Here is a 20,637-nt window from a genome sequence, read left to right as displayed (position 1 = left end):
GGAGAGCTAAACCCCTAGTGGGTACTTAGGTATTTGTGAACCCTCGGATGTATTTGTTTCATTGAATCTCTTTATTATGCTTTCAATTAATTGATGTTTATTGTGAGTTCCAACCTTGAATGCTTGATTGTATAAACATTTCGCCTAGAGTGACATTAGGGTTGAGAGTTCTCGTTGTTAACCTTGTGAGTGAGTGACACAACACGCGCGTTATACAAAGCTAGGTTGGAGAGGGTTGAGAGGGTGAGTCGAGAGGTACAGGAGTGTCCCCTTTCCCCTCCGACGTGATAGATTCTACGTCCGTTCCTCGAGTTCTTTGCGTCCATAATAGAGTCAATGGTCTAAGGGATGAACTTCCGCTGGGGCTTAGTTGTGCATGCAACGGAGTGAAAAGTTGAGGTGATCTTAGTATCTAGGGCTTAATTGTGGTTAGGGACCTTCGACCTTGACCAAAGGGTTAGGTCTATAATTAGGAAGAGATTTATCACTTGGAATCCCTAGAGCTTCTTGCAACTCTATGCGAGTGCGAGGTTGAGAGGTTATCTAATTTCTCCTCCGGGACATGTATAGAGTTAGGCATAGTTGACCTTAGATTTGGGACTATGTAATTAAAGATTTCCACGACTCACCATTGCATTGATTAGGAAGCATAATAGAGGGTTCTTGCAATTGAAACAATTATCCTAGGCAGAGCATTATCTGGGTACCCCATCTTTATCGATTGCCTTACCCTCTTCTTTACTTTTGCTCTCTTACTTGTTGTTTTTATTGTTGAGAATTGAATCATTGTAACACTTATCATCATTGATCTTTCACATAGCTAAGAAGCGAATTAAGTATTTTTATTCCCTATTCCCTGTGGATTCGATACCCGCTCATCCGGGATTATTACTTTGACAAACCCGTGCACTTGCGGGACATACGCAAGGGGATCTTGTCAATCTCCTTTACTTGTTTTCTTGCTTGTTTGATTGCTTATTAATTCTCTTGCAATTAGTTCATTTCATCACGTCCATTAATTTGGACTAGATAACTAAGAAGTGGTTAATACTAATACTTCCGTTCCCTGTGGATTCAACTACCCACTCACCGGGGTAATTATTACTTCGACATTCGTGCACTTGCGGTTTACATGCATATTTAGATGTGTCAGCATCTCATCTCTCCTTTAAATGTTACCAACACTTTAACACTTATCGCAATGTTGAACAAATTTCTGTGCATCTTGAAGCATATAGGGCCAATAGAATCTTGCATCCAGAATTTTCCTGGTTGTCTGATGGGCATTGTAATGCCCCCAATGGGACCAGCATGACAATGCTCCAAAATAGAATACCCTTCCAAAAGAGATATGCACCTCCTCACCACCTTATCAACGCAAGTTCTTAACAAATAGGGATCCTCCCAAAAGTAATATTTCAAACCAGAGTAGAACTTCTTCCTTTATTAATAAGTTAACCTGTTAAGACGTGTCCATGTAGTAAGATAGTTTGCAAAATCAGTGAACCACTGAGTTTCGTCTTCTCTCAACACCCGAATGCTATACAACTATTTAACAGGAAAGCCATCATTTAAATACTTCCTATCTACGGTGTTCTCTAATGTGTTCACAAGGCATGATAGGTGGTCTGCGGCTAGGCTCTCGGTCCCTCATTTGTCTTTTATTTCAAAGTCAAACTACTAAAGCAAAAGTACCCACTCGATCAGACGAGGTTTTACATCTTGTTTCCTCAAAAGATATTTGAGAGCGGAATGGTCGGTAAACACGATCACCTTCGACAACACCAGATATGAATGAAACTTATCAAATCAAAACCTACAGTAAGAATTTCTTTCTCGGTAGTGGTATAGTTTTCCTGGATACCGTTTAGTGTTTTGCTTGCATCACATGAATGGAACTTATCAAATGCAAAAACTACAGCAAGTATATAGGGTGAAAATGGTCCCCTCGACATTACCCAAGAACTGCCCCCACTACGAAATCGCTAGCATCACACATGAGTTCAAAAGGTAAATTCCAATGGGGGACATGATAATCGGAGCTTTAATGAGTTTTTTCTTGAGGGTTAGGAAAGAAGTCATGCACTCATCACTAAACTCAAATGGTGTGCCCTTCTCTAGAAGTTTTGTCATCAGTCAGCCGATTAATGAAAAATCCTTGATAAATCTTCTGTAGAAACCTGCATGCCCCAAAAAACACCTAATGGCCTTCACTAATGTTTGGGGAGACAGCTGTTCGATCATGGAAACCTTGGCTTTATCCACCTCAATTCCTTGTTGCGATATCTAATGGCCAAGCACGATGCCTTCCCAGACCATAAAATGACACTTTTCCCAGCTGAGAACCAAGTTGATTTCCTCACATTTGGCTAAGACCCATGTAGTGATTGATGCTCTAGGTAATGAGTGTAGCCACTGCTTTGCTCTCCCCTTTAAAGAAAATGGGAAGGCTCTCAATTTGATGGCATCATCCGTCACACCATTTATCTTCAGCATGTCGCACACCTCGAGGAAGCTCTCTATGTAATCGCTTTGTATCCTCATCGGCCAAACCGCTGAATTGTGTGGATCTGCCGCAAAGATATGGATGAATGCCGGCTTTTAGCTCAAGTTCTGAGTAGTAATTGGGGGACGCACAATGCTCGATTGTGTCCCCAACATCGAAAGGTCCGCATAATCGGATAGTGTTCGTTGTTGCTCATTTTGTTCTCGCCATGTTTTCGGATCCTTCTACTTCCAAATCAATCGGATTATGCTCGTTCTTGCACGTGTTCTTTCCCTTTTCTTCTAAGTGTACGCTCAAGCTCGTGGTCTCCTTCAATCAATATTGATGGATTCCTCGAGTCATAACCCCGGAGGTGCACCAAAAAGAAAGAAAAGACAATCGTAATGATGATAGAATAAGAAGATATGAATTAGAATGTGTGGTGAAATAGCTAAGAAAACAAAGTGCAAAGTATCTCTAAACGCCTAGCTCCCCGCAACGGGCGCCTAAAAAACTTGACAAGATCCCTATGCGTATATCCCCTGAAAGTGCACGGGTTTGTCAAGTAATAATCCCGGTGAGCTGGGTATCGAATCCATAGGAAGTAGGGAGTAAAAGACACTTAATTCGATTCTTAGCTATGTGGAATATCAACAATGATAAGTGTGACAATGATTCAATTCTCAACAATTAAAAGCAACAAGTAAGAGAGCAAAAGTAAGGAGGAGGTAAGGCAATCGATAAAGATGGGGTACTCGAATGATGCTTCACCTAGGATAATCACTTCAAGTGTAAGAACTCTCTATTATGCTTCCTAATCAATGCAATGGTGAGTCGTGGAAATCCTTACATACATAGTCCCAAATCTAAGGTCAACTATGCCTAACTCTATTCATGTCCCGGAGGAGAGATTAAATAATCTTTCAACCTCGCACTCGAATAAAGTTGCAATGAGCTCTAGGGATTCCAGGTGATAAATCTCTTCTAATTATAGACCTAACCCTTCGGTCCAAGCGGAAGGTCCGTAACCACAATTAAGCTGTAGATACTAAGACCCCCTCAATGCTTCACTCCGTTGCACGCGCAACTAAGCCCCAGCGGAGATTCATCCCTTAGACCATTCACTCTATTATGGCCGCAAAGAACTCGAGGAACGGAGGTAGAATCTATCACGTCGGAGGGGAAAGGGGACGCTCCTATACCTCTCGAATCACCCTCTCAACCCTCTCCAACCTAGCTTTGTCTAACGCTCGTGGTGTGTCACTCACTCACAAGGTTACCAACAAGAACTCTCAACCCTAGTGTCACTCTTGGGGAAATGTTCATACAATCAAGCATTCAGGGTTAGAACTCACAATAAACATCAAATTATTGAAAACATAATAAAGAAGTTCAAAGAAACGAATACATCCTAGGGTTCACAATCACCCAAGTACCCACTAGCGGTTTAGCTCTCCATGGAGCTAAGTACAATCAAAGAAATCGAATGTAAAAGCAATGAATCCATAAAGAAACCCCCTCAATGGTTGTGTCGATGGTCTTGTGGAGAGTCCTCTACTCGTCGCAAGGGATTCTTTGTCCGGCCTAGGATACACCTCGCCGGATCGATGCCGACGAAAGCTCTCCCAATAACCGTCTTCCAAACGATGCGCGATGTCGGAGCCGTATAACCTCTCCAAAGCCCTAGCCAATACCCCTCAAAACCCTAGCCGAAGCCCTCTCTCAATTTGGGGAAAAGATGGAGAAAAAGAATACCAAAATCGGGGCTGAATCGGCTTTAAATATGGCTGGATTCAGGCGACTCCACGGGCGTGGACGGTACACGCGCCCGTGCGGAATTTCCACATGGCCGTGGATAATTTCCACACGCTCGTGTGGATTCTTTGTTTCTCTGATTTCTCGGCAGGCTGTGAACAGTGCTTCTACAGTGCTCTGGTACAGCCTTCGACCTGAATAACTTCCAAATTCCATATTTTCATCGGGGTAACGGAAATGGGAACACGTTTACGTCATAAATCACTTGCTTCTTCAATGAAATGCATGTTGGTGGAGCTCTCGTTCTTATGTGCATAAATTAGAATGCTCGAGTGTGACTGCCTTTGTGCCCCTCCAAATGGATGTGCTCACTCGAATGCTAGGAGGTTGGCACACACTCTAGCATCTTACACCTGACCTATGTCTTCGCGTTTGAACCTTAGCGAGATTTCCTCCAAAATAGGTGCATTATGATCCACATTGACCTATTTCCTTCATACTCGGCCTCACAACCCTACCTGCATAAAAGTAATATAAAAACACACATATTAGTGTAAAAACCTGAGAAAAGTAATGCTCAACATAAGGAATGAACACTTCGTATTCATAGCGCACAAGCACTTATCAGTAAGGGGAAATGATCTTTCCTGCTGGCATCATTAAGTTTTCTATAGTCTATGCACACCCGCCAACTGGTGGCCATTTTGTTGGGGACTAATTCATTTTTTTCGTTAGTGACCACCGTCATTCCTGCTTTTTTGAGCACTACCTGCACTGGGCTCACCCACTCAATGTTAGAGATAGGGTAGATGATGCCTACATCAAGAAGTTTGATCACTTCACTGTGCACTACTTCCTTCATATTAGGGTTGAGCCATCTCTGGGGTATGGCTGTTGGCCTATGTTTATCTTCCATGAGAATCTTGTGTGTACAGAAGGAAGGGCTAATCCCTTTAATGTTAGAAATCTTCCATGCAATTGCTTTTTATACTTCTTCAACACACTCACAAGGTCAATTTTTTGCTTAGGTGTTAGGTCTCAGGTAATGATGATAGGAAGTTTGGACCCCTCTACCTGAAATACATACGCCATGTGTTTAGGCAATGGCTTCAATTCTAGTTCTGGTGGTCGACAAATGATGATTTTAGACTCCCATACTTCCCGAGATCAATATCCTCGAACCCTCCACTATCTTCTTCCATGGAGCTACCACTATCCATGCATTCTTCCATAGCGTGAATCTCATATCTGGATGACCCTGAGTCACTTCCTTCAATAGGATCTATTTCCTCTTTATTTTGCTGAACTAGCCTGATAGAGTTATCAGACTTGCTCATCTCTTCCTCATAAGTTACGATGAAGGAGTCGTTAGGTGGAATAAGCTCAACCATTGGCACAATACTATTAGACATCATAAACTGTATGAATAGGTCATGCACATCTTTGACAATGCCCCTTGTATATGTCCCGCAAGTGCACAGGTTTGTCGAAGTAATAAATCCCAGATGAGTGGGCATTGTATCCACAGAGAGTATGGAGTAAAAACACTTAAATTGTTACTTAACTAAGCGAAAAGTGAATAATAGTTATGTGACAAGATGTAATGTAACAAAAGTAAAAGAGACAAGAAAGAGAGCACAAGTAAAGGGGAGGTAAGGCAATCGATATAAATGGGGTACCCAGATATTGTTTCGCCCAGGACAATCATTTCAAGTGCAAAACCCTCTATTATGCTTTATAACTAATACATTAATAAGTTGTGGAGATCCTTCAATACATGGTCCCAAATCTAAGGTCAACCATGCGTAACTCTATACATGTCCCGGAGGAGAAATTGAATAATCTCTCAACCTCTTGCTCATATAGAATTGCAATGAGTTCTAGGGATTCCAAGTGATAAATCCTGTTCCTATATGTAGACCTAACTTTTTGGTGCAGGCGGAATGTACCTAGTCATAATTAAGACCTAGGTGCTAAAATCACATCAACTCTTCACTCCGTCGCCTCTACAACTAAGCCCCAGCGGAAGGTCATCCCTTAGCCCATTTACTCTACTATGACTGCAAAGAACTCAAGGAAATGGAGATAGGATAAATCACACTGGAGGGGAAAGGGGACGCTCCGCTACCTCTCGACTCAGCCACTCAACCCTCTCCAATCTAGCTTTGTCTAAATCTCGTGGTGTGTCACTCACTCACAAGGGTTACCAAGGTGAACTCTCAACCCTAGTGTCACTCTAAGGGAGCATTCAATCAATCAAGCAATCAAGATTAAAACTCAAACAAAACATCAATTAATGAAAGCATAATAACAAGGTTTAATGAAACAAATACATCCTAGGGTTCACAAATCCAAGTACCCACTAGGGGGTTTAGCTCTCTATGGAGCTAGTTACAATCAATGAAATCGAATGTAAAAGCAAGTAATCTATAGAAAACCCCCTCGATAGTAATGACGATGGTCTTATGGAGAAGCCTCTACTCGTCCAAGGCATCCTTTGCCCGGCCTAGGATACACCTCGCCAAATCGGTGCCGATGAAAGATCTCCCACTAACATTCTTCCAAACGGAGCGCGATGTCAGAGCCATAGAGTTGGGGAAAAGATACCTCTCTAAACCCTAGTCACCGTCCTTTCTCAAGTTGAGGTAAAGATGGAGAAAAGAATGCTGAAATCGGGGCTGAAATCGGGCTGGAGTCTTGCATCCACACGCCCGTGTGGATTTTCCACACAACCCGTGTGAAATTTCTACACAGGCATGTATAATATCCACACGCTCTGCAGATTCTCTAGAATTCTCTTTTTCGGCCTGCTAAGAACAGTACCTGCTCAAGTAGATTGCTACAGTGTTTGATCATCATGCTAACTTGAATACGAGGAGGGTGGCACACATTCTCACATCTTGAACCCGCTTATGTCTTCGCGTTTGATCCTTCACAAGATTTCCTCCAAATGGTGCATTCCTGATCTACATTGGCTTCTTTCTCTAATATTCGGCTTCACAACCCTATATGCATGAAAGTAACATAAATGCACATATATTAGTACTAACACCTGATAAAAGTAATGCTCATCATAAGGAAAGAACATTTCGCATTCTTATCACACAAGCACTTATGAAACTCTCTTACACTTAAGCTTTTGCTTGCCCTCAAGCAAAAATTAAAACATTAAGGCATAAATGAAGGAAATATTGGAAGTGCTTGGCCTTAGGTTCACCAAAGCATACAAAGAAAGCATTCTACAAGTAAGGGAAGTTTCAACATTAAATACGAAAAATCAATGCTCTCGCTAAAAATTTGATTAAAAAAGGATAGCAAATCCGAAATCGTGTAAGTGTGTGTAAACTCACTCAAGTTAGCCCAAGGTATACTCCTAAAAGTTCTAAGTAAAAGGGACTTATTTATCTAAAAAAAGTAATGAAAATTTGAAAAGATGGTAGTAGCTTCACACATCCTCGAAGGTAGCCCTTTCCAAAGTGGCCTCTAAGGTGGCTTTGACACTTTCGAGGTGGTAGCTCCTTCTACCGAGGTGGTAGCTTTCACTCATCCCATGAGATAGCTCTTTCTCTCATTAGGGCATAATTAGTATCTGACTTATGAGAGTAGCTTCATACTTCATAGGTGGTAGCTCTTTCCACCGAACAAGCACACCTAAACAATGAAACTATTTTTGTTTTGTTTTTTTTAAATTAACAAAAGAAACAACTATAACTAGTCCCTTTAACATCAAACTTGAGTTTCCAAAAGAGTTTGAAGAGGAAGTAGTGTAACAAGTGTTAATCAGGCAAAAATTCGTAGAAATTCATGTAAAAACTAGAGCATGAGAACATTCAATGTTAAAAACTCTCCTAAACTCAAGAATACAATCATTACAACTAAGGTGAACTGCAATTGGTTATGTGAGTATGTATAACAATCAAACTAATATAAAAGATATGTGCACTATGGAAACTCTCACCCACACTTAAGTTCTACATTGTCCCTAATGTACCATACAAGCACAATAGAAAATAAAGCAATCAAGCATAGATGTGAGAGTGGCAATTGAAACAATACTCCTCTAATTCTAAGTGTTGCGTTTGATGGAGATAAATCTTTGGGAGTAAAGTTCCAACGGGTTGTGAGGCACACACGACCCACATTGGCCGTGTCAATGACTAGTTCTCAATTCCAATACTGTCAAGACTATCTGCACACATACATGAGGGGGTCCTGTAAAGCTCAATAAAACTAAAACAAATCGAGTATATATATAAGATAAGGCAATGAATACAACTTGAGACAGAAAAATGAAAATAAAATCAGAGGGAAAGTCCTTTCTGAGTATACAAGTCCAAAATAAAATGCAGAAGTAAAGAAATGAAAAAGAAAGTCAAGTATCGGTGTCATCATGTCTCTGCTCTACTGTTGATTCTGGTGCTAGATCAAAGAGTGACGGTGGAGATGGTGATGGTGATGCTGGCGGAGCATGAGGAGTTCGTGGTTGCTAACAAGATCCCTTGCGTATATCCCGCAAGTGCACGGGTTTGTGGAAGTAATAATCCCAGGGGAATCGAATCCACAGGGAATAGGTACTTAATTCAATTCTTAGCTATGTGAAAGATCAATGATGATAAGTGTGACAATGATTCAATTCTCAACAATAAAAACAATAAGTAAGAGAGCAAAAGTAAAGAAAGGGGTAAGGCAATCGATAAAGATGGGGTACTCGGATAATGCTCCGCCTAGGATAATTGTTTCAAGTGCAAGAACCCTCTATTTTGCTTCCTAATCAATGCAATGGTGAGTCGTGGAAATCTTTAATTACATAGTCCCAAATCTAAGGTCCACTATGCCTAACTCTATACATGTCCGGGAGGAGAGATTAGATAACCTCTCAACCTCGCACTTGTATAGAGTTGCAATTAGCTCTAGAGATTCCAAGTGATAAATCTCTTCCTAATTATAGACCTAACCCTTTGGTTCAAGTGGAAGGTCCCTAACCACGATTAAGCCCTAGATACTTAGATTACCTCAACGCTTCACTCCGTTGCACGCGCAACTAAGCCCCTACGGAAGTTCATCCCTTAGACCATTCACTTTATTATGGCCACAAAGAACTCGAGGAACGGAGGTAGAATCTATCATGTCGGAGGGGAAAGGGGGCTCTCCTGTACCTCTCGACTCATGATAAGTGCTTGAGTGAACATGTTTTTATGCATGTTTTACATACATTGAGCATCATATTTTATGCGGTTTATGTCTCATTTCGTGTATTGGGTGTTCTTTTATGCATATAGGTTGTGAAGGCATTGGGATTTCAAACGGGAGCGAAGATAGGCTATCATGGCATAATATTGGGAGTTCTTGTACAAATCAAGTTGGAAGACACAAGAGGAGTTCGTGTATGAGGAGATGTGTGCCAACTTCCATAGTTTTTTTGCAAGCCAAGTTATTAATGGAAGGGCACAAAAGGCAGCCATGTCTCCACATTCCTCCTCTTTGTAAAAGATCTCAAGACCTTTCAAGATGCATTGATGAAGGAAAAAGCCAGTATAGCCTACCATATGATCGTGATGCCCGATCGTGTGGCCTTAAGAGGAGAATGTTTATCATCGTGTAGCAGAAATTCATGTAGCGAAATTCTTTGTTCACGCGCCCTGCGTGAAATTCCAGCGACGGCGTCGAAATTCCTGCGACCCAGCGTGCGCGTGGGGGCACGTGACAGACGCGTTGTGAGGCTATAAATACACCTTTTGGCCGATTCTAAAGGGACTTTTTGCGGAGCTTTGAGCATAGACATTGAGAGAAAGGCGGCTAGGGTTTGAGGAGAAGGTCTTCGCCGATTGATAGGGAGTTCTTCACCAACTTTGATAGATTCCTTCGACGTCATAGCATTTTGGGGAGCCATTGGCAACCTAGCTTCGGAGAGGAATCCTTCAAGGCGTAGAACTACCAATCAAGGCCAATCCAGCAATTCGAGGGGGTTTTTCTCTATGGGTTTTATTGCTTTCTCATTGTATTCATTATTGTTTTTGTAACTAGGCCCATGGAGGGCTAAACCCTAGTGGGTATTTGGGCATGTGAACCCTAAGATTTATATTTTTTTGGATTGATTCTCTTAATGTTTCTAGTTAATCCGAGTTGTCTTGAGTTTTTAATCTTGTGATTTAATTGCTTGCTAGTGTTGTTAATCCTTGTGGTTGATTTACATTGCATGATTTAATACTTTAATGTGAGAGATCTCCATTTGAGTTAGATTTCCAAGATTAAAGAGGGTTGAGAGGGTGAGCCTTGAGATGGAGGAGTGTCCCCTTTCCATTTCGATTGAGTGTTTCCCTATCTCCGTATTCCATATTCTCTTTGCAACCATATTTGGTGTGAGGCGTGAGATTGCTCGATTTCTCCGCTGGGACCTTGTAGGGGGTTAGGATCCTTCGCCGGGAATTAGGGTTGGATCTACATTTAGGAATCGGTTTCACTCTTAGGTTTTCTTAGAGCATATTGCGGTCATATGGGGTGTGAAGTGTTGAGATTGGTCGATTTCTCCACGGGACCTTGTAGGGGACTAGTGCCTTTTTGCTTGGAGACAAGGATTGGTTATCGTTGGACTACCTCGACTCATTAGACTCGATTCTAGAGCATTTAGTGAATCTTGAGCTTTAAAGAAGATCTTAGGGGGATCATTGCCCGAATACCTCATCCTTAGTGATTGAGACATCTTCTACTTTATTTCTTGCATACTTGTTTGCTTTGCTTGCATTTAGTTCACTTCATTATATTCATTGATTCCGACTAGATAATTGAGAAGTGGTTATTACTAGTACTTCCGTTCCCTGTGGATTCGACTACCCGACTCACCGGGTACTTATTACTTCGACACCCGTGCACTTGCGGTTTACGCACGCATATTTGGACGTGTCAACTCACCCTCTCAACCCTCTCCAACCTAGTTGTGTCTAACGCTCGTGGTGTGTCACTCACTCACAAGGTTACCAACGAGAACTCTCAACCCTAGTGTCACTCTAGGGGAAATGTTCATACAAACAAGCATTCAAGGTTGAAACTCACAATCAACATCAATTTATTGAAAGCATAATAAAGAGATTCAAAGAAACGAATACATCCTAGGGTTCGCATATACCCAAGTGCCCACTAGGGGTTTAGCTCTCCATGGAGCTAAGTACAATCAAAGAAATAGAATGTAAAAGCAATGAATCCATAAAGAAGCCCCCTCGATAGTCATGTCGATGGTCTTGTGGAAAGTCCTCTACTCATTGTCCAAGGATTCCCTCGTCCGGTATAGCATACGCCTCGACGGAAGCTCCCCTGCTAACCTTCTTCCTCAGAAATGACGATGTCGGAGCCATAGAACCTCTGTAAAACCTTGGCCAATACCCCTCAAAACCATAGCTGAAGCCCTCTCTCAAGTTGGGGAAAAGATGGAGAAAAGAATACTAAAATCGGGGCTGATTCAGCTTTAAATAGGACTGGAGTCGGGCGACTACACGAGCGTGGATGCTTCACGCGCCCGTGCGGAATTTCCACACGGGCATGGATAATTTCCACACGCCCGTGTGGATTCTCTAAACTTCTGTTTTGTCGGCCGGCTATGAACAGTGTTGCTACAGTACTCACTACGATTGCCACGCTTTACTGATCCAGTCTCGAATAGCTTCCCGAATCCATACTTTTATCGGAGTAATGCAAACGGGCACACGTTCACGTCGTGGATCACTTTCTTCTTCTATGATAGGCACGTTGGTGGAGCTATTGTTCTATGTGCATAAGTCGGAATGCTAGAGTGTGACTGCCTTTGTGCCCCTCCAAATAGATGTGCCAAACTCGAATACGAGGAGGTTGGCACACACTCTAGTATCTCACATCGACCTATGTCATCGCGTTTGAACCTTAGCAAGATTTCCTCCAAAATCGGTGCATTGTAATCCACATTGGATTCTTTCCTTCATACTTGGCCTCACAACCCTACCTGCACGAAAGTAACATAAAAACACACATATTAGTGTAAAAACCTGAGAAAATTAATGCTCCACATAAGGAACGAACGCTTCTCATTCATATCGCACAAGCACTTATCAAACTCCCCCACACTTAAACTTTTGCTTGTCCTCAAGGAAAAATTAAAATGTTATGTGCATCAATGAAGAAAATATTGAAAGTGCTTTGCCTTAGGTTCACCAAAATATACAAAGAGAGCATTCTACAAATTAGGGGAATTTCAACACTAAATACGAAAAATCAATGCTCTAGCTAAAAACTTGAATAAAAAAGGAAACAAAACCCGAAATCGTGTACGTGTGTGAACTCACTCAAGTCAACCCAAAGTATACTCCTCAAAGTTCTAAGTACAAGGTACTTATTTATCTACAATGGTGACAGCAATTTCAAAGATGGTAGTAGCTTCACACATCCTCTAAGGTAGCCCTCTCCGAAGCGGCCGCTAAGGTAGCTTTCACACTTTCGAAGTGGTAGCTCGTTCAACCGGAGTGGTAGCTTTCACTCATCCTATGAGATAGCTCTTTCTCTCATTAGGGCATAGCTAGTATCCGACTTATGAGAGTAGCATCATACTTCATAGGTGGTAGCTCTTTCCACCCAACAAGCACAAATAAACAATAAAACTTTTTTTTATATTTTTTTTAGAATTTAACACAAGAAACAACTATAACTAGTCCCTTTAACATCAAACTTGACTTTCCAAAAGAGTTTAAAGAGTGAGTAGTGCACTAATTGTAAATCGGGCAAAAATTCCTAGAAATTCAAGCAAGAACTAGAGCATGAAAACATTCAATGTTAGAAATTCTCTTAAACTCAAGAATACAATCCTTGCAACTAAGGTGAACCGCCATTGGCTATGTGACCATATAACAATCAAGAACAAAAAGAATGTGTGCACTATGAAACTCCCCCCCCACACTTAAGTTGTACATTGTCCCCAATGTACACATGCAAGCTCATTCAAAATATATATCGTTCAAAAGCAAATGTGGGAGAAGCAATCAAAACAATACTCCCCTAACTCCTAGTGTTGCATTTGATGAAGCTAATTCCATGGGGGTAGTGTTCCGACGGGTTGTGAAGCTCACACGGCTAAGTGCCTAAGCACCTTAGCCGTGCCCATGACTAAGTCTCAATTCCCAAGAAGACAAAACCATCTACACGCATACACGAGGGGGTTCAGTGAAGCTCAATAAAAACAAAATATCTCGAGTATATATAAAAGATAGACAATGAATACAACCCGAGATGCAAAATGAAAATAAACTCGGAAGGAGAATCCTTTACGAGTGAACAAATCTAAAAATAAAAAATGCATAAAAGAAAAACTAAAAAAATCAAATGTCGATTGTCGCCCTCGGGGCTCGGGTCTTCTAGCATTGTTTGGTGAAGATGCACATGGTGGGTCCACGGTGCCGGGGAGTGAGGGGATGAGGGGTCTTGGGAGGAACTAAGGGCCTAGATCTCAATAGATCTCGTAGAAAGTCGAACCGTGCCATAAGATCTGTATACTGAGCTAACTATATAGTGCGGAGCTCCACCATCTCGATCTGAATCTCTCTCACAACGCTCTCAAGCCTCTCAATACGGTCATAAGCTCGAGGACCCTGTGCTGCGGGAGGTCTGGGAATCTGCGGGGAACCCTCCGCAGTAACTGCTTCGCTCCTGGCGGTCTCTAGGGTAGCTATAGCAAGAATATAGACCCCTGGCCCATATCTCTGTACCAACCCCATCATCCTGATCGTATTAAATGCAAGAGGGGTAGGCGCAACTATCCTCTCAGCACCACGTAAAGCATCCCCCAAACCCATTCCCAAAATGAGCCTGGTAATATAGGGGCCAGCAAATAATAAACCCACTCTCACAGACTGACCCTGGTACCTCAAAATATATGCTAATATGCACCCTAAGTGAATCGGCACATTGCGGGCCATGGAGTATAAAAAGAAAAAATCCTGCTTGGTTAGAACAGATGTGTTATCAGCTCGACCTGACACAGACCTGCTGATAACTGCGTGTAAATACCTATAGCCCGACCAGGATAGGCTAGTGGCCTTCGACAACCCCGGTTCGTACTCCCCATGTCCACACAGAATCCTATACGCATGATGTGCAGTCACTGATACCGGAAAATCCGCCAGTAATCATCCATACTCCACTGTACCTATATAAGCGATATTCTATAGGCCCGTCCGAATTGAAAACTCAGTGACACTCATGGAAAACGGATGTCCGAATGCCTGAAACTGCATAGCATCCGTAGTGTCAAATCTCCGATGCATCAACCGAAACTCAAAAGACGCTAAAACCTCAAGCGTCAATGTGCGGTAAGCTGGCTCACTGATCGTCAGTAGCCTCCTCCAGCTTCCTACTGCTAGCATCTCATCAATTTCATTAGCCAGCTCATTACCCCGCTGAATATCTCTCAGCACTTGCAAATCCATGAAACAAGTCTGACCAAAACCGAGTGCAAAAAATCTCTCAAATCGAGTCTGATGCTAGGGATTTGAGAAATCCAAGTGCAGTGGCTCGGGTGGGGTGACTCTGAGATGCTTAACTTCGTTCTTCTTCACGCGAGGTGCCATATCTGTCGTACAAAAGAAGAAAATGATCAAAGAAGCTCAAAAGCAGTATACTGTAGAATTCCACACGGGCTTGTGGAAATTACCCATGCCCGTGTTAATCTGCAGGGCATGAAAGTCCAGCACGGGTGCACAACAACTCTCAAAAATTCAACTTAGAACCGCGTCCAGATGCTTTCTAAACATAGACCATGCATTGTAAAAATGAAAATTCACAATGAAAGATATTTAGTGTATGAAGAACAATAATTGGCGAAGGAAAGAGGATAAAAGGTTACCGATGAAATAAATGCGAAAATTCTGAGAATAGGCAGAGGTGGTTTACAGGCGACTGGAGATGAGGGATGAGACAATTCAAAAGGTTTTTAAAGAAAAAATCGCGTCTCTTGGAATTCTGTGCATCAACACGGGCGTGTGGAAATTACCCACGCCTGTGCGCCCCACAGGCGAGCTTCACAGGGGCAGGTGCACGCCCCTGGGCGCTCTCGGGAAAAACTCTCAATGACTCTGAACGATCTCCCACGGGCGTGCGGAAAAAACCCACGCCCATGCGCTCGACCCACAGGAGCAGCTGCACGCCCCTGTGGCTTCTCTGGACATCCGAGAAAAATACCAAGTGTTATACACGCCCATGCAGAAATTCCGCACGGGCGCGGACATTCACATGCCCAACTCACAGGGGTAGCCACACGCCCCTGTGTCTTCTCAGGATGGAGAGAACTCCTTTGCAAAATTTTGCACGGGCGTGTGGAAATTGCCCACTCCCGTGTGTGGTTCACAAGGTTGCCCACAGGGGCGAGTCCACGCCCTTGTGTGCTCTCGGGAAAATTTGCCAAACTATGCAGGAATTCACACGCCCGTGCGGAAATTATCGACGGGCGTGTGGCAGTCGCATGGTCATTCACAGGGGCAACCACACGCCCCTGTGCCTTCTCTGGATGAGCTCGTAGTACAACTCCATGGGCGTATGGAAATTCCACACGGCCGTGTGTTTTCTCTGGATGACTTAGAAAAATCTGTAGGCTCTGCAGAAAATTTCTGAACATTTTTACACACTCAGAGCCTGCTCCATTATGGAAAATTTACCAAGGAGAAACATGAAATAGCGCTCAAACGACCATACTTCGCCAATTCCAGATGAAAACACACAATGAAAACTCAAAGCCCAAAAGAAAATCGCAGCACAAGCATCTAAAAATCAAGACACCAACACTTAACAAGTTATTCATGCAAACAACCTAACTAAAAGATAAGAAAACAGTAAACACTTGGGTTGCCTCCCAAGAAGCGCTTGTTTTACATCACTAAGCTTGACGTACCTTGTCTTACGTCACGGGGGTTCAAGAATGAAAGTTGCCCTCTGACCCATGGCTTGAAAGCATGATGTGCAAAGTCTCTTGAGAGTAGAGGGTGTATTATCGGGCTTCGGACCAACTAACAATGATACGTCCAACTTCTTTGGTTCATGTACGTCTCCAACAGCCTTGAAGTGTTTCCGTTGGCATCTACTAGCCCTCTTCATTTTCCGGAGCACTTTCTTCAAGTTCACCAGGGTAGATGGTACTTCTTCCGTCGATCCAAGCATCATTACTTCTTCATTTCCCTCCTCTTGGTCGAATAAACCTTCATATGGATCCGGATTGAACATTTCCTGCATGTATTAATCAATAATCTCATCACTAGTGTGTAAAAAATATAAAGTATCATTGAAATCGAGAGAATGCCGCATGGCCTCAGCAAGGCGGTATGTGAGCTTGTCATCTCCAACTCTCAATGTGAGCTCTCCGCTATCCATGTTAATCAATGCTTTGGAAGTCAGCAAGAACGGTCTCCCAAGTATCAAGGATACATCCGCATCCTCATCAACATCTAGCACTACAAAGTCAACCGGAAAAATGTACTTGTCCGCCATGACAAGCACGTCTTCAATGATGCCTCTCGGATATCGCACTGTTCGGTCCGCTAGTTGCAAAGTCATCCGAGTAGGCCTAGGCTCGCCCAAGCCTAGCTTTTGAAAGAAGGTGTATGGCATGACGTTGATACTTGCCCCTGAGTCCGCCAATGTCATTTCTTCATCTAGATTGCCAATATTACACAGAATGATAAAGCTTCCCGGGTATTTCTTCTTGTTCGGCATGTTCATTTACAATACCGCCCGAGCATGAAGCATCTAAAATCACTGAAGCACTCTCCTCCAACTTCCTTTTGCTGGTCAACAAGTCTTTCAAGAACTTCGCATACTTAGGCATTTGGGCTAATGCCTGATAAGTGCTTATGCGATAAGAATGCGAAGCGTTCATTCCTTATGTTGGGCATTACTTTTCTCGGGTTTTTACACTAATATGTGTGTTTTTATGTTACTTTTATGCAGGTAGGGTTGTGAGGCCGAGTATGAAGGAAATAGGCCAATGTGGATCATAATGCACCAACTTTGGAGGAAATCTTGCTAAGGTTCAAACGTGAAGACATAGGTCAGGTGTGAGATGGTAGAGTGTGTGGCAACCTCCTCGTATTCGAGTGGGCACATCCATTCGGAGGGGCACAAAGGCAGTTACATTCGAGCATTCCGACTTATGCACATAGAACAAGAGCTCCACCAACGTGTACACCATTGAAGAAGCAAGTGATCCATGGCGTGAACGTATGCCCGTTTGCGTTACCCCGATGAAAGTATGGAACTGGGAAATTATCCACGCCCGTGTGGAAATTCCGCACGGGCGCGTGGAGCATCCACGCCCATGTAGTCGCCCGATTCCAGCCCTATTTAAAGCCGATTTAGCCCCGATTTTGGTATTTGTTTCTCCATCTTTTCCGCAACTTGAGAGAGGGCTTCGGCTAGGGTTTCGAGGGGTATTGGCCAAGGTTTGGGAGAGGTTCTACAGCTCTGACATCGTCATTCCTTAGGAAGAAGGTTGGTAGGGGAGCTTCCGTCGAGGCGTATCCTATACCGGACGAGGGAATCCTTGGACGATGAGTAGAAGACTTTCCACAATACCATCGACACGACTATCGAGGGGGTTTCTTTATGGATTCATTGCTTTTACATTCTATTTCTTTGATTATACTTAGCTCTATGGAGAGCTAAACCCCTAGTGGGTACTTGGGTGATTGTGAACCCTAGGATGTACTCGTTTCATTGAACTTCTTTATTATGCTTTCAATAAATTGATGTTTATCATGAGTTCCAACCTTGAATGCTTGATTGTATGAACATTTCCCCTAGAGTGACACTAGGGATGAGAGTTCTTGTTGGTAACCTTGTGAGTTAGTGACACACCACGAGCGTTAGACAAAGCTAGGTTGGAGAGGGTTGAGAGGGTGAGTCGAGAGGTACAGGAGCGTCCCTTTTCCCCTCCGACGTGATAGATTCTACCTCCGTTGCTCGAGTTCTTTGCGGCCATAATAGAGTGAATGGACTAAGGGATGAACTTCCGTTGGGGCTTAATTGCCCGTGCAACCGAGTGAAGCGTTGAGGTGATCTTAGTATCTACGGCTCAATTGTGGTTAGGGACCTTCCACCTAGACCAAAGGGTTAGGTCTATAATTAGAAAGAGATTTATCACTTGGGATCCCTAGAGCTCATTGCAACTCTATGCGAGTGCGAGGTGTTGAGATTCTTCGATTTCTCCTCCGGGACATGTATAGAGTTAGGCATAGTTGACCTTAGATTTGGGACTATGTAATTAAGGATTTCCACGACTCACCATTTTATTGATTAGGAAGCATAATAGAGGGTTCTTGCACTTGAAACAATTATCCTAGATGGAGCATTATCAGGGTACCCCATCTTTATCGATTGCCTTACCCCCTTCTTTACTTTTGCTCTCTTACTTGTTGCTTTTACTGTTGAGAATTGAATCATTGTCACACTCATCATCATTGATCTTTTACATAGCTAAGAATCGAATTAAGTATTTTTATTCCCTACTCCCTGTGGATTCGATACCCGCTCACCCGGGATTATTACTTTGACAAACCCGTGCACTTGCGGGATATACGCAAGGGGACCTTGTCAATGCCTCAACAAAAGGAATATTAATGTGGAGTTGCTTGAACAAACTCAGGAACTTCTTGTACTGTTCAACCCCTTGTTCATTTTTCAATCTAGAGGGATAAGGGATTCTTGGCTTGAAAGGTGTGGGTACCACCTCTTTCTCTTCGCTTGTTCCCTCTTCTACCTCTATAACCTCGGGTGTGTGTTCTTTTGACTTCTCACTCGGAAGCCTACCTTCAACCTCACGACCACTTCTCAAAGTGATCGCCTTCACGTGCTCTCTAGGATTGGTCTCTGTATTGCTCGGCAAGCTTCCATGTGGCCTTTCAGAGAGAGACTTCGCAATTTGCCCCACTTGATTTTCAAGATTATGCAAAAAGGCAATGTGGATGCGAAGTGTAGCCTCAACTGATTCAAACCTAGTATTTGCAGATTGCGCAAATCTAGCCAAGTGTTTCTTTAGGTCAGTCATTCGGGTTTCCAAACCTGAGAATCTGTTTTCCACTTGAGGGGCTTGTTGTTGTTGTTGGAAACCCGGTGGCCCCATGGCCTTTTGTGGACCTTGATTACTCCATGAGAAATTGGGATGATTCTTCCATCCCTGAATGTAGATATTACTATATGGGCTTCCTTGAGGTCTCATCCCATTACCTACAAAATCAACATTCTCCACCGAAGAAACATCACCAATAGAGATTGGGCAATCGGAGGGAGCATGTCCTCCACCACACCCAGTGCAATTAGTCGCGGCCGCCACTCTATTTGAAGTTAGAAGATCTAACTTCTTACTCAAATTTTCCACTTGGGCCGCCAATGAATTTACCGCATCTATCTCATGGAGACCGGCCACCTTTTTCTTCTCCCTAACATTCCATTGGTAGCTGTTTAACCCCATTTCTTCAATCAACTGACGGGCCTTATCGGGGGTCTTGCTACCTAAGGTACCTCCTGCTGTCGCATCCAAGAGTTGCCTTGTACTCGGGTTCAAACCATTATAAAAAGTTTGAACAATCATCCACTCCGGGAATCCGTGTTGCGGGCACTTCCTCAGGAGTTCCTTGAACCTTGCCCATGTCTCGAATAGAGACTCCAATTCCAACTGAACAAAGGATGAGATCTCGTTCCTAAGCTTTGCTGATTTTCCGGGAGGGAAATACCGAGCTAGAAAAGCTTCCACCATCTCCTCCCACGTGGTGATTGATGCTCTAGGTAACGAGTGTAGCCACTGCTTCGCTCTCCCATTTAGGGAAAATGGGAAGGCTCTCAATTTGATGGCATCATCCGTCACCCCATTTATCTTCAGCATATCACACACCTCGAGAAAGCTCTCTATGTGACTATTTGGATCCTCATCGGCCAAATTATTGAATTGTGCAGACTACTGCAACATGTGGATGAATGCCGACATCAACTCAAAGTTCTGAGCTGTAATCGGGGGACGCACAATACTCGATTGTCTCCAAACACTGAAGGTCTGGCATAATTGGATAATGTTCATCATTGCTCATTCTATTCGGCCATGTTTTCAGATTCTTCTGCATCCAAATGAGCTAGATTAGACTGTTCTTGCACAGGCTCTTTCACTTTTCTTCTAAGTGTACGTTCAAGCTCGGGATCCCCTTCAATCAATATTGAGTGATTCCCTCGGGTCATAACCTATAGCTGCAACAAAAAAGAAAGAAAAAGAAATCAGAACGATGATAGAATAAGAAGATATGAAATAGAATGTATAGTGAAATAGCTAAGAAAACAAAGTGCAAAGTATCTCTAAACGCCTATTCCCCGGCTACTGCGCCAAAAACTTGACAAGATCCCCTTGCGTA

At 43.0% G+C, this 20,637-nt stretch overlaps 1 non-coding gene across 1 annotated transcript; it reads left to right on the top strand.

Annotated features, from left to right (window-relative positions):
- The first annotated feature begins 19,839 nt into the window (after nt 1-19,839).
- LOC120259670 lies at nt 19,840-19,946 on the top strand. Its single transcript, XR_005536227.1, has one exon. It is a non-coding gene; the product is annotated as a small nucleolar RNA R71 (small nucleolar RNA).
- The last annotated feature ends 691 nt before the right edge of the window (nt 19,947-20,637 follow it).

Source organism: Dioscorea cayenensis, chromosome 4 (genome assembly GCF_009730915.1).
Source record: "Dioscorea cayenensis subsp. rotundata cultivar TDr96_F1 chromosome 4, TDr96_F1_v2_PseudoChromosome.rev07_lg8_w22 25.fasta, whole genome shotgun sequence".
NCBI classification, from domain to species: domain Eukaryota; kingdom Viridiplantae; phylum Streptophyta; class Magnoliopsida; order Dioscoreales; family Dioscoreaceae; genus Dioscorea; species Dioscorea cayenensis.
This window is presented reverse-complemented; position numbering and strand designations above follow the sequence as displayed.